Here is a 4,715-nt window from a genome sequence, read left to right as displayed (position 1 = left end):
CCCTGCAGGAAGAATTTAGATGACTGGCCCACCTCTTAATTGTGGCACCCAACAATAGGACTAACATAAATCACAGTGTAGGACCCTAAAATACACACTACCAATAGTTGAGACTAGTGGATTGAAAGACCAAATATTAACCCAAAAAGTGAAAATTGCAAAATGAAAAAGCAAAGTGGAATCTCAAACATCTAATCCATTAGGAGCAAGTACAGAAACATTGAAATAGAGGATATTAAAAGTAACACACCAGAAATCTCTGAAAAGATAGCAAGTGAAATAAAAAAAATCATGAGGCTATAAAGGAAATCAAATTAGAAGTAATTTTTTCATGTAAACACAGAAATAACAACTTTAGTAAAGGAGTTGTTCAGCAAGAGAAGAAATAGATTTTAAAAAGTATGAGAATGAAAAATTGATTGAAATCTTGAAAGAACAATATAGAAAGCAAGTAGAATCCATGAAACAAACTCAAAGAGACATCCAAGAAACAAAAAAATTCTATTGAAATCTGGAAAAACTATTTAAATGAAGCTAAGGATATAATTTTTGGACCTTGAGGACAGGGTCAGAGTTAGTGAAAATGAAAGGATATAATTTTTAAAAATAAGAAAGCAGCTTGAAATGTCAACACAGCAGCTTCAATATGATGCCAAGAGAAACAATATAAGACTACTATAAGTAGTGAAGATGCAGGAATCAATGCAAATGACATCAGTAAAATATTCACAGAATTAATAGCAGAAAATTTCTCAAGCATGGGGAAAACCCTAATAAGTGAGGCATATAAATGCCAAAGAGTCATAATCAACATAAATCTATAACTAGACATAATAATTAAGATCCAAGACAAACAACATAAAAACAAAATACTAAAAGCTGTTAGAGAAAAGACATCACTCACCTATCATGGAAAGCCCATTAAAACAGGGAAGATTTTTCAGCATAAACCCTCAAGTTGAAATGAGCTTGGAATGAGGTATTTCAAGCTCTTAAAGAAAACAACTTTCAACCCAGATTTATGTACCCAGAAAAAATTTCATTCAAATTTAATGAAGAAACAAGATATTTACATGACAAAGAACAACTGAAGAAATTCATGTCCACCAATGCAACTCTAGAAAGAGTACTGAAACACATACTAGACAGAGATAAAAATGACCACAATCTCTACAACAACAACAGATACAAACCACCAAGAAGGACAAGCAATTAAAAAAGGAGGAAAAGCAGAAAGCAAACAACTGAAAGATAACATTGAAAAGTTGAGTCAATACATATCAGATTTATCCATAAATATAAGTTGCCTCAATTCACTTAGCAAAAGAAATAGGTTGAACAAATGGATCAAGAAACAGGATCCCACAATATACTATATACAAGAAACATATATGACTCAAAAGGAAACTCATAGATTAAAAGTCATAGGATGACAAACAATATTCCATACAACAGGATCCCACAAAAAAAAAAAAAAAAAAAAAAAGCAGGGGTAATAATTCTGCTTGCAGACAATGTGACCTTCAAACCTAAAATGATTAAAAAAGATGAAGAAGATTACTACATAATCATTAGTGGACAAATTCAAGAGGAAGAACTAACAATTATAAATATACATGCACCAAATACAGGAACACCCAACTATATAAGACAAATACCAATGGACATGAAAAATCAAGTACACAAGAACACAGTTATAACAGGAGACCTTAATACCCCATTGTCACAAAGAGATAGACCAACTAGACAAAAAAGTCAGAAAATAAATAATAGAACTGAATCATATCTGTGAGTAAATGGACTTAGTAGATGTGTACAGTGTTGCACACAATCACATCAGAGTATGAACTCTTTTCAGCTGTGCATGGAACATTCTCCAAAATAGACCATATATTATTCCATAAAACAATCTTAAATTAATACAAAGAGATTGAAATAATCTTCTATATATTGTCTGACCATAATGCACTGAAATTGGAAATTACTGGCAAAAGAAATTGCAAATCCTGCATAAATATATGGAAATTAAATAACCATTTGACAACCAGTGGCTTACCAATGAAATTAAAGGAGAAATTAAGCAATATTACAATTCAGTGAAAATGCAGAAAACAACATACCATAATCTGTGGGATGCACTGAAAGTGGTCTTAAGAGCAAAATATATAGCAATCAATTTTCATATCAAGAGAACAGAAAGAGCACAAATAAACAACCTAATGCTTCATATCAGGCTTCTAGAAAAAGCAGAGCAAGTAAAACCGAAAGCTCACAAAGAGAGGAAATTGTAAAGATCAGAGCAGAAATTAATGCAATTTAAATTAAAACAATACAGAGAATTAATGAATCAAAAATCTGGGTTTTTTTGAGAGCATAAACAAAATTGATTAACCTCTAGCTAACCTTATCAAGAAAAAGAAAGAAAAAAAAACATATTAATGCAATAAGGACTGAAAAGAGGGGAATTACTACAAATCCCATGGATACTCAAAAGATCATGAATACCTACTTTCAAAATCTTTCTCACATGGGGTAGTAAACAGAGGAAACTGACAGATTTCTAGAGACCTATGAACTATCAAAGCTCAATCAAGTAGACATAGCAATTTTGAATAATCCAGTATCAGCTATTGAAACTCAAAACACGATTAAAAACTTACCAACAACAACAACAACAACAACAACAACAAAAAGCCCAGGACCTGATGAATTCATGGCTGAATTCTAAAAGAAATTTAGAGAAGATTTACTTAAACTCTTCAATGAAATTGAAAGGGAAGCAATCCTCCCTAAAACATTCCTGGAGGCAATGTTTACTCTGCTACCAAAACCAGAGAAAGACTCAACCAAAAAGGAGAACTATAGGCCAATCTCACTAACAAATATTGATGCAAAATTCTCAATAAAATACTGGCAAATAGAATGCAATAAAACATCAAGAAGAATATACATCCCGACCAGGAGGGATTCATTCCAGGAATACCACATGCAAATCAATAACTGTAATACACCACATCAACAGAGCCAAACACAAAACACATAGTCATCTCAATAGATGCAGAAAAAGTTTTCTCTAAAATCCAAAGCTTGTTCATGATAATAAAACCTTCAGAAACTTGGAATACAAAGTATCTACTTCAATCTCATAAAGGCCATCTATGACAAACCAACAGCCAATATTATACTAAATGGACAAAATCTGAAAGCTTTCACTCTAAAATCAGGAACAAGACAAGGATGTCCACTATAATCACTCTTATTCAATATAGTTCTGGAAATATTAGCCAGATCTATCAGACAAAACAGACAAGTAAACGTAATAAAGATAGGAAAGAAAGAGGTTAAATTATCACTATTTGCTGATGACATGATACACTATATAAAAGATTCAAAAAAACTACATTAAAAGACTAAAAGAGATAATAAACAAATTTAACGGTATAGCTGGATACAAAGTCAATACTCAAAAATCAAAGTATTCCTGTACAAAACAACAAACTCACTGAGAGAGAAATTATGGAAATTTCTCCTTTCACAACAGCATCCAAAAAAATGAGTTACTTAGGAATCAACCTAACCAATAACGTAAAAGATCTATATGATGCAAGTTAATCTACTCTAAAAAAGGAGATTGAAGAAGATATTAGAAAATGGAAGGATATTCCTTGCTCTTGGTTAGGAAAAACCAGCATTGTGAAAATGGCCATGCTCTCAAAGCTCTTATACAGATTTAATGCAATACCAATCAAAATAACAATTAACATACATCATACATCTAGATAAAATACTCCTAAAATTCATTAGGAGAAAGAAGAAACCTAGAATACAAAGGCAGTTCTGGGCAGCAAAGGCAAGGCAGGACGCATCTCAATTCCTGACTTAAAACTATACTACAAAGCCACAGTGATAAAATCAGCATGGTTGGCAAAGAAATAGACTTGAGAATTAATGAAACAGATTAGAAGATGCAAACACAACTACAAAAGACACTCAGCTACCTGATATTTGAGAAAGGGGTTAAACATGTTGATTGGAAGGATAGCCTCTTTAATAAATAGTGTTGGAAAAATTGGCTCTCCACATGTTGAAGACTGAAACTATTCCCATGCCTATCACTATGCACAAAATTAAAGTCTAAATGGATCAAATATTTAAGATCTAGATATTTAAACAGAAATACTAAATTTACTGGAAGACAAGGTATGTGGAAGTCTTAGAGAGATAGGGGTAGGAAGATAATTCATAAACAAAATGCAAACCACATGGAAACACTTCAAAGAATCAACAACTGGGATCTCATATTATTGAAAAGTTTCTGCTGTTCAAAAGAAATCACCAACATAGTGAAATGAAAACCCAAAGAATGGGAAAGAATTTTGGACAGCAACCTCTCAGATGAAAGATATATATCCAGAACATATAGAGAATTGAAAAACATCAAGCACCTCAAGTTCAAAGACTCTCTCCAAAGATGGGCATCAGAGATGAACACACAGTTCTCAGATGAAGATATACAAATGGCATGAAAAAATGTTCACTATCACTGGTCATTCAAGGAATGCAAATTAAAACAGCATTGAGATTTCACAGATCATTCTGGAAAGAATGGCTGCAATCAAGAAATCAACTGACAACAAATGTTGGTGAGGCTGCATGGAAAAAGGAACACTGCTCCACTGCTGGTGCTATTGTAGACTGGTGCAGCCACTATGGAA

This window comes from Cavia porcellus, unplaced genomic scaffold (assembly GCF_034190915.1).
Source record: "Cavia porcellus strain 051 isolate PalLab524CR breed Dunkin Hartley unplaced genomic scaffold, mCavPor4.1 scaffold_1, whole genome shotgun sequence".
NCBI classification, from domain to species: domain Eukaryota; kingdom Metazoa; phylum Chordata; class Mammalia; order Rodentia; family Caviidae; genus Cavia; species Cavia porcellus.
This window is presented reverse-complemented; position numbering follows the sequence as displayed.